The 10,927-nt window shown below is 42.8% G+C and overlaps 1 pseudogene; it reads left to right on the top strand.

The window, feature by feature from the left end:
• The first annotated feature begins 932 nt into the window (after nucleotides 1-932).
• On the top strand, nucleotides 933-4,051 carry LOC147990305 (uncharacterized; annotated as a pseudogene).
• Nucleotides 4,052-10,927: the final 6,876 nt, after the last annotated feature.

Raw genomic sequence — 10,927 nt, 5'->3', positions numbered from 1 at the left:
GGTCCTGACACCGTCCCCGTCCTCACAATCATCGATCGCCGGCGTCATCCCGTCGTCAGCACCACCTTGGTGAGCCTCTTATTCTTAGCCTTTTTTGTAAAAAGAAAATATTATTAGTATTATTTAGATAGTTACTTGTATAATTTTCTCACTTTTATGATTGTTTGCTATATATAGTGCCATGGTTTTGATATCCGTCCCCGTCGACCCTCGTCTGGTTTATGATTCGGATGATGTATATTATCTTGTATAATTATTTGTTTCATTTTGTGTTTATGACCATTATGCCCATCAAGTTGACATAGATATTTTTATCTAGGAGGTATGTGAAATGGAAATTGCAACTGATCCTCTTGTCGAGAAGTTAAATTTAGTTGATAATGAAAATGATTATTTGAAAGAAAATTGAAAAGAGTTGAAGAATAGGAGATGAAATTTGAGTTGTATGTTGCCGATGTCGTTGATGATCACAAGATCAAGATAGATGCTATGCGCTTGAAGATTGGAAAGATTAGAAAATATGCCATTAAAAAAGAGACTTGGTATCATTATGTTGTTGGATCAATTATTACCTTAGTTGCGATTTTGATTGCATTTTTTGTTGCATTTAAATGGTTTAGCTAGATAGTTGTTAGTTGTTTTATGAGAAGTGTGTATGAACTTGTATTAGTTTGGCCACTTCGATGTTGTGTAATGAAGATGAGATGGCAATGGATGTACGACGACCGACGCTCTCCTGAGTTCATTAATGGCGTGCATAGTTTTCTGCGTGTGGCTGAGGCAAACAAGCGGATGGTTATATGTTGTCCATGTGGTGTCTGTAAGAATGATAAGGATTGATCTACCTAAAAAATCCTTCACACCCACTTGCTTCAGTCCGATTTCATGTACGGCTATAACTGTTGGACCAAGCACAGGGAAAGAGGGTTATAATGGAAGATAATGAAGAAGAAGAGGATGATGACAACTATCCTAGTTTCCCTGAATACGATGGTACTACAATGGGGGAAGCTGAAGAAGAGGCATCAGATGAGCCCGCTAATGAGGTTGGTCGGGCCATTGCTGATGCAAAGAGAAACTGCGAAAGTGAAAAGGAGAGGTTGAAGTTGGAGCTCATGTTAGAGGATCACAAAAAATTGTTGTACCCAAATTGCGAAGATGACAAGAAAAAGCTGGGTACCACACTAGAATTGCTGTAATGAAAGGCAGAGAATGGTGTATCTGTCAAGGGATTTGAAAAGTTGCTGAAAATGTTAAAGAATATGCTTTCAAAGGATAACGAATTGCCCTAAAGTATGTACGAATCAAAGAAGGATGTCTGCCCTCTAGGATTAGAGGTGTAGAAGATACATGCGTGCCCTAATGACTGCATCCTCTACCGCGGTGAGGAGTACGAGAATTTGAATGCATGCCCGGTATGCAGTGCATTGCGCTATAAGATTAGTCGCGATGAACTTGGTGATGTTGAGGGAGAGCACCCCAGGAAGAGGGTTCCTGCCAAGGTGATGTTGTATGCTCCTATAATACCATAGTTGAAACATTTGTTCCAAAAACAAAGAGCATGCCAAGTTGTTGCGATCGCACAAAGAAGACCGTAAGAAAGACAGGATGTTTAAAGTACCTGCTGATGGGTCACAGAGGAGAAAAATTGAGAGAAAGTGGCCAGAGTTTGCAGATGATGCAAGGAACTTATGATTTGGTATAAGTACATATGGCATTAATCATTTAGGGGAGAAAATCAGTAGTCATAGCACCTGACCTGTGACTCTATGTATCTATAACCTTCCTCCTTGGTTGTGCATGAAGCAGAAGTTCATTATGATATGCCAATGCTCATCCAAGGCCCTAAGCGACCCAGCAACGACATTGATGTGTACCTAAGGCCATTAGTTGAAGAACTTTTACAGTTGTGGGATATGAAAGGCGTACGTGCGTGGGATGATCACAAACAGGAGGAATTTGACCTATGAGCATTGCTATTTGTAACCATAAATAATTGGCCTGCTCTTAGTAACCTTTCAGGACAGAGAAACAAGGGATACAATGCATTCACACACTGTTTAGATGAGGCTGCAAGTATATATTCGGATAAATGTAAGAAGAATGTGTACCTGGGACATCGTCGATTTCTTTCGATAAGGCATCTCTTAAGAAAGAAAGGCAAGCATTTCAGAGGTGAGGCAGATCACCGGAAGAAGCCCGGCCACCATACTGGTGATGGTATATTTAATATGGTCAAGAATTTAAAAGTAATCTTTGGGAAAGGGTCCTAGCGGACAATCTATTCCGAATGATGCTAACGAACACGCACCCATGTGGAAGAAGAAATCTATATTTTGGGTGCTACCCTATTGGAAAGTCCTAGAGGTCTGCTCTCCAATCAACATGATGCATGTGACAAATAATCTTTTGCGTGAACCTGCTAGGCTTCTTGGGTGTGTATGGGAAGATAAAAGATACACCAGAGGCACAGGAGGACCAGCAACGTATGAAGGAAAAAGACGGCATGCATCCAAAGCAGTATCAAGGTCCTGCCAGCTATGCTCTTACCAAAGAAGAGAAGAAAATATTTTTTGAATGCCTGAGCAGTATGAAGGTCCTGTCTGGCTTCTCGTTGAATATAAAGGGAATAATAAATATGGTAGATAAAAAACATCCTAAACCTAAAGTCTCATGACTTCCACGTGATTATGATGCAATTACTTCCGGTTGCATTGTGGGGGCTCCTACCGGAAAATGTTCGATTAGCCATTGTGAAGCTATGTGCATTCCTCAATGCAAATTTTCATAAGGTAATCGATCCAGAAATCCTACCAAGGTTACAGAATGATTTGGTCCAATGTCTTGTCAGTTTTGAGTTGGTGTTCCCACCATCCTTCTTCAGTATTATAACGCACGTCCTAGTTCACCTAGTCGAAGAGATTACCGTTCTGGGTCCTGTATTTCTACACGATATGTTCCCCTTTGAGAGGTTCATGGGAGTCTTAAAGAAATATGTTCATAACCGTGCAAGGCCAAAAGGAAGCATCTCCAAGGGCCACGAAATAGAGGAGGTTATTGAGTTTTGTGTTGACTTTATTCCCGACACTAAGCCAATTGGTGTTCCTCAATCGTGGCATGAGGGGAGACTGGGTGGAAAAGGGACGCTAGGAAAGAATTATGTAAAAAGTATGGACGGGCATTCTTTCACTAAAGCAAACTACACAGTTCTAAAAAAATCCACCTTGGTGTCTTCGTATATCGAGGAACACATGGATATTGTATTCTCCAAGTACCGAAGCAGTCTGACCCCTGGATTAAACATACACACATGGCGACATTCGGCGGTTGGTTGCAAACACATCTCATGAATAAAACCACTGCTGGAGATGAGTTGTACTTGTTGGCCAAGTCACTATCTTCGACTATATTGACTCTCAAACGGTACGAGATAAATGGCAATACATTTTACATGATCACCCAAGATAAAAAGAGCACCAACCAAAACAGTGGTGTCCACTTTGATGCAACAAACAACAATAGGAAAAAGGACACATATTATGGTTACATAGAGGAAATATGAGAACTTGACTATGGACCTTCTTTTAAGGCCCCTTTGTTTTGGTGCAAATGGGTCAATCAGACAAGAGGCGGGGTAAAGGTAGACCCATGGTATGGAATGACAACAGTGGATCTCAACAATCTTGGGTACACAAACGAACCATTCGTCCTAGCCAATGATGTGGCACGGGTTTTCTATGTGAAGGACATGTCTACCAAACCAAGAAAAAGAAAATATAAGGAAGCAAATACATCATACGATGAGTCAAAGCGCCACGTGGTTCTTTCAGGGAAAAGAAACATCGTGGGAGTGGAGGACAAGATAGACATATCAGAAGGTTATGAAAAGTTTGATGAAATTCCTCCCTTCACAATGAAGACTGACTCAAGCATCCTGTTAAATGATGAAGATTCTCCATGGTTACGGCGCAATCATAAGCAAGGGACAGATGCGAAGAAAAAAAATTATACCCCAAGATCCCACTCTGGGATTGATAACCCACAAGTATAGGGGATCGCAACAGTTTTCGAGGGTAGAATATTCAAACCAAATTTATTGATTTGACATAAGGGGAGCCAAAGAATATTATCAAGTATTAGCAGCTAAGTTGTCAATTTCAACCACACCTGAAAGACTTAATATCTGTAGCAAAGTTTTTTGTAGCAAAGTAGTATGGAAGTAACGGTAACGGTGGCAAAAGTGGCAACAGAAAAGTAACTTGGCAAAGATCAGTATGGAACAGACTCGTAGGCAATGGGTCAATGATGGATAATTATGTCGGATGTCATTCATCATGCAACAGTCGTAACCTAGGGTGACATAGAACTAGCTCCAATTGATCAATATAATGTAGGCATGTATTCTGTATATAGTCATACGTGCTTATGGAAAAGAACTTGCATGACATCTTTTGTCGTACCCTCCCGTGGCAGCGGGGTCCTAATGGAAACTAATGGATATTAAGGCCTCCTTTTAATAGAGAACCGGAACAAACACTACAAAAAATACACTTCCGTGATGATACGTGTTTGTCATAGTAGGTCGCTTTTTTGTCATGCATGTACATCCATGACAAATTTATGACAGAATCAAGATAGTCATACCTGTGCTGTCGTAGAAGTTTTCCATGACATTACCAAAATTATCATCACGGAAGTGTCCACTTCCATGACAATAAATCACGCATCACAGAAGTGCTTTCGTCAAGGGTGACCGACACGTGGCATCCACCGTAACGGAACGCCCTTAAGCTATTGGGTCGGGTTTTGGATCCGATAACCTGTTAACAGCCACGGCCAATGGGGATTTTCCACGTGTAAAATCGTCATTGGATGGAGGAGACACGTGTCAACTCATCCAATGGGCGAGACGCGCCTATGATATGTTGACACGTGGACCGGCCCATCAAGTTTAAATGGGCCGGCCCAACTGAAGGCCCACAAGATTTTGCAGACCATAATGGGCCGGCCCAGCTAAAGGCCCACGAGATTTTGCGGACCATAATGGGCTGGCCCAGCTAAAGTCCCACAAGATTTTATGGGCCATAATGGGCCGGCCCAGGTAAAGTCCCATAAGATTTTTGTGTGCCGTAATGGGCCGGTCCAGGTAAAGGCCCACAAGATTCTTGCGGATCATAATGGGCCGGCCCAGCTAAAGGCCCACGAGATTTCGCTGTCATTAATGGGCCGGCCCAGCTGTAGGCCCACAAGATTTTGAGTACCCTAGTAGGCCGGCCCATTAACTGCCTGCCATGTTTTGGGCCAAATGCCGGCCCATATTTGATCCGGTCCATTAATGGCCTGCCACGCTCCGGGCCTAATAGTGGCCCATATGAGATCCGGCCCGTTAAAGGCCTACCACGTTCTGGGCCAAATTACGGCCCAGATCAGGTCCGGCCCTTTAAGACGCTTTGGGCTCAAATATGGCCCATATCAGATTCGGCCCGTCAACTGGACACTATGCTTTTGGGCCCACTTACTAAAGGCCCACTTAGTAATTCGGCCTGATATTAGTTTTGGCCTGTTAAGGGCCCGTTTAACATTTCGTCCCTATATTAATTTCAGCCTGTTAAAAGCCCATCATATTGTTGGGCCTAACTACGGCCCGGTTTGCATCTGGCCTGCTCGCAGCCTATATGTGATTGGGCCAAACAAGGACCAAGATAATTTTTCGGCCTGTTAAAGGCCCGTGATTTGATTCGCACAATCATGGGCCGGGGTTCATTTCGGGTTGCCGCCGGCCCGTGAGCTGATCGGCACGTTTCAGGCCCAACCTACATCGTGATTGCATGACGGCCTGATTATGTACCGTAATTTTATGGTTTGCCCGGTTTACTGTGAAGACAAGATATATATACAGTAAAATAACTTCAGCATCGTGAATAATAAAAAACCTAGACTATACAATAAAGAAATTACGGCATATTACATCCACTGGGCATCAAAGTTCGCCACTATGATAATAAAGCACAAGCAGACAGCAGATTACATACACTGGGCATCAAACATCACCACCAGTGCAAATAAACACGCCGGCAAAATAATATACAAAACCGATAGCACTTCAATAGAGTTCAAGAAAGGTTAGCCCTGCTAGGGAGCTGCAGGGCAAGCAGCTGAGCAAGATGGTGAGACTGCGCTTGTTCAACACTTGTATCTTCCTCACTCTGAAAGATAAACAAGCAGACAGATGATAGGTTTTGCACATAAAAGTATCAGTGCTGATAATTCATCACATTTCTTACTGACGAATAAAGTGACACAGTTTAAATTTGCATTAACACAATATGGTATTGTTCAGGTCAAGACATGGCGGGAAATGACATTGTGAAGGAGTTGGCAGCTTCACGACACCACTAGATTACAGATCAAGAACTCATAAGTATCAATGGTTAGTGTGCTGTCAATTTATACCATTTCAGATTGGCAAACAAAGAGACGGTTTAAATAATAGTAGAATGATATGACATTGTTCATAGTTAAGACATTGCAGAATATGACATTGTGCTGTAGTGGGTAGGTTCACCACACCATTGGATTACAGATGAAGAACAGAAGCATACATGCAGTGCAAAAGAAGATCACTTGCTCTGTATAGTTTAATTTACATGGTATGAAGAAGGAACTTGGTTGTACAACTGAGAACTTAAATTGAGAAAGGACGAACTTTTGTTTATGAACTACATATAATAAACTTTAAACAAGCAATTTGATGCAAACACCAAAAATAAACAGCTGTTGCAGTCATGCCTAACCAAATATATACAACAAAGTTTGAAGGCTTGAGATGGACAAACTTACATTATTGGTGAAGACAGGCTCTATAAAGGCCTTGTCCATGCTGATGGGGGGGGGGGCAATTCAAGAAGTTTACCACAGAATCTTCTTCAAAAGTATTGCCTCTATTCTACATTTTGTTAAGAGTAAATATAGATGTGATAATATACGAAAAAATGGAGAATATTTAAGATAAGATGAAGAGTGATGCTACATAACCAAGTAGCTATAAATGTAAGTGCAGCGATACAGGCAAAAGGTACAGCCAAGAGCAATGCTCAACTAAACTTCTTCAGTACCAACCTTATGGTAGGAGTAAATATAGATCTGATGTGTAGAAAATGGAGGGCAAAGGAAAATAAGCTGCAGAGTGATGGTACATGAACAATTACCTGTCATTATAAGTACACTGATAAAGGACAGCATGTACTTACAAGAGCAATGCAGAGCTAAAAAACATTGGCATTGGATATATTCTACACTAATGTAACCATTCATACAGATCAGATAATTTGGAGCGAACAATTGATGAGCAAGCTATCATGCATACTGCTGTCACATAATGAACCAGGTATGTATGCAAGTACAGTGATACAGGACAACAGGTACTAACAAGAGCAAAGCAATGGGCAGCATATTTGCGATATCATGCCGTTCTTGTCAAACCGGAGTTCTTCTTCGAGCAGATTTCCTGCAAAAAAGATCCGTAAGGCACATGTGGAAAAGTAGAAGTTCAAATTGTCATGTGATTTCATAGACAGTACCTCATCCTGGGAACGAGACCAGTGCATAACAAGGTTTTTCCATTCAATGTCTTCTAAATTTAGCACAGGAGACTTCACCGGAAATTCATTTGTAGACTTGCCATCAAAGTGTGATTTCCTCAGGTAACACCGATACTGCTGCAATGCTTCCTTGAAAAGCACAAGCAAGCTTTGCTCGTCATGACTATCCAGATTGACCCTCGCCTAGTTACAACAATGTAATGTAAATCATTGATGTGTTCAATCAGCAGAAAACAGGAAAATAATAACCATGAATAATAGCACTTACACATAAGTTGGACAGGAAAATGTGAAAATGGTGTTTGTCTTCACAATAATCTTCCCTTGATGGGAATATATGCACGTAGTCCCTAACAACATTGAAAGCATTGTCTTTTAAACTGGGAATAAATGGAATGGGGTTCCAATCTGCAGGAATTTGCCGTATCTGCAGTTGGGATAGGTCTTCGGCTGGTGGACTTGCTGTACTTTTTGCTGGAGTGGGATTTTTCTGTGGTACAGTTGGTGCGATGGCAAATGAAATCGGTATACCTTTTGCTGGAGTGCAGGTCCTGTGTGGTGGGGCTAGTGGTGTGGCCAGTGAAGTATGGGTACAGTCTGCTGGAGTCGGTCCTACGTTTTGTGTCACGAGTTGTACAGCCAATATAAGTGGGGTGCTGTTTGATTTCTCGCACCACCACATTTTTCAAGGACTTTGCTGGTGCTCCTTCAGGTTCGGCAATCACCCTCTTCCTTTTTGATGTCTGATGCACCAGAACAACATTTGAGTGGAAAAACATGGTACGATGACAGATGGAATATGTATTGATAATGGATGGGCATGGCATCTCGACATATATGATGAGTAAACTAAGCAGATGGCGGTGCAACAAAGTAGAAGAAATGCAAGACAACATATGCAAGATACACGCAATCAATAAAACCTTGCCAAATTAGAACAGGCACCTTGATGGGTGAACAGGACAGGCCATCTGCCTTTGACTCTTCAAGGTTAGAATAGTCATTAGGATGATATTCTGAACAAGAATCAACAGGTGGGGAGCGTACGAGTTTCATTGCTTCCAGAATGGCACTCAATGCCTTGGTGCCAATTTTGTAAGTCATTGGAGTGTTCCACAATATTCTTCTGATGCGCGGATTCTAATATTCACTGTAATTGCGTATGATATCTGAGAACCATGAAAACATAAATAGTTGTGAGATTATCTTTGTAATGCAGATGATATTCTAATATAGGGGTGCCCCTGTAAACACTTGTGTGCTATCACTGGATTATGATGAGAGAGCTCATGTGTGCTGTAATATGGTGCGTGCATTTATATAATATGGCACAAGTACACAAAAAATAGGCTCCAGAAGTAAGGATAGCTGGCAGATGATAGGTTCATAATATATTGTATAGAGAGTTTATTGCCAAACCATGATAACAAGAGCACACAGCAACTAGGCAGATCATAGTGTACATAACAGGGGTACACCATAACCAGGATATATAAATCGGGAAAGTGGAACTGGCTGGAAATTACGGTGTTGTATTGCCGCTAGTAATTGAAAGCCTATCAATCACGTACAGGCCAGCTCTATCAGCTGTTAGACTGCAGATGTCCCTGCTCCCCTTCCTGACAAGGAACATACTGTGCTTCCCATATAGAACACCGCACGGGCCGCCGGCCGAACCACCGGCCCCACCGCCTGTGTTCCTCCGCCACCCCCACCCCACCCGCGTCGAGTTTTCTTCGTTCGACGAGGCCCCACCACCGCCCCCCACAACCACCGTCCCCACCTGAGCCCCTTCGATCGCACCGACGAACTCCGACGAGCTCTGAAAAATCGACTGACCCAATTTTGAAATTTAGTCTACTATGATTTAACTAGTGTGGAATATAAAAGGGGAAAACCATGAGCATTGCGAGTATGGTGTTGAGCGTGCCATGGCGGATCTGAAGGTGCAAACCGGACAAAGGCAACTTCGCAACAAAGACAAGAAATCGGAGTAAAGTAGTGGCGATCTATTTTCTTGTTGCGATAAATAAGTTGAGCACATACGAAAGAGTACCGCCTCTGGTGCGGCGCCGTGTACGCATCTGCTGAGAATTTGATGGTGTTGCGGTAGCGATGGCTGTCGACTTAGTGGAAGCAGATCTAGGAGGGTAGACGGCGGCGGTGGGGCGCGGTGGACGAGACAGTCATAGGAGCGACGCCGGCAAGGTGGACGACGGCAGGGATGAAGCGAGAGGACGAGATGCAAGGATCCCAGTCCGAAGCCGTGGATGAGAGAGGTCGATCTCTTGTAATGGACGGCGGCGTCGGGGTATCAGCTCCGGCATGGTGGAGGAGGACGGCGGTGGATGGGGTGGCGGACGACGGCGGCGGACGGAGGAGGGTGGGGTGGAGAGGGTGTTTTGGCGCCCACGGAGTACGAATGGGGAAAAGGGAGGTAGAGAGGAAGGGGGGAACCATGTATTCAGGGCGCGCTTGTCTCAAATGCGAGGAAATTTACAAACTTAGCACCCGTTTCAAATTTCTACTGCATCACAGCAACACTAGTTGGTTGAGGATAGGACGGTAATCTCGCATACACCGAATATTTGCCGACGAGAGTTTGTTTTTGGCGCCCACCGTGTATGAATATGAATCGGGGAGGGAGTCGATTTTGGCCGAGGACACACTGTGTTTTGGCGCCCACCGTGTATGAATTCGTGTGAGAGGTAGTTACGTCACGTTTGGGTGAAATTACAAACCTACCCCTATCGAAACCTATAGAAATCCGGCATATAGGCTTTGCATGGCAGGGATAGGCAGTAGTGATTTCCATCTCGCAGATTTTGGTTTCGGGCGGTTACTGCGACTTTCCCCGCTTCGTCCAAATTTTGCAGAGTGCACGTTTACCGTGCCAACTCAATTCGAATCCCGTTTGTATTCTATTTTTTTCCGGGCGGGATCCATTTTCAATTGGAATTACATTCTATATACATCATTTTTTATATATACTTTCAAAAGCACAACAAAGAATTCTGCTCCTTTATATGTATAATATGATTTACAAGTACAACGATCTCGAAATCTTAAGGTTGAATTTGAAAAAATTTAACCTAATTATGTTCTACTAAAATGTATGGATCAGTAATATCTACATATTAAATAACATAGATGTGCGTGAATTCATATGAGTATGCATGCTTGATAGATCAATTTTGGTTCGAGTATGGATTACATGTATCATCATCTCAAATTCAAATATTTGAATCCCTTTTTGTTCACTCCTTTCACGCCCATCTCTCTCGCATGCATGCTCCTTCAGGTAGCTATCACTCTCTTTTCTCCAG

The sequence above is a fragment of the Triticum urartu genome, chromosome 1A (genome assembly GCF_056163025.1).
Source record: "Triticum urartu cultivar PI428250 chromosome 1A, HENAU_Tu73, whole genome shotgun sequence".
In the NCBI taxonomy this organism is placed as follows: domain Eukaryota; kingdom Viridiplantae; phylum Streptophyta; class Magnoliopsida; order Poales; family Poaceae; genus Triticum; species Triticum urartu.
This window is presented reverse-complemented; position numbering and strand designations above follow the sequence as displayed.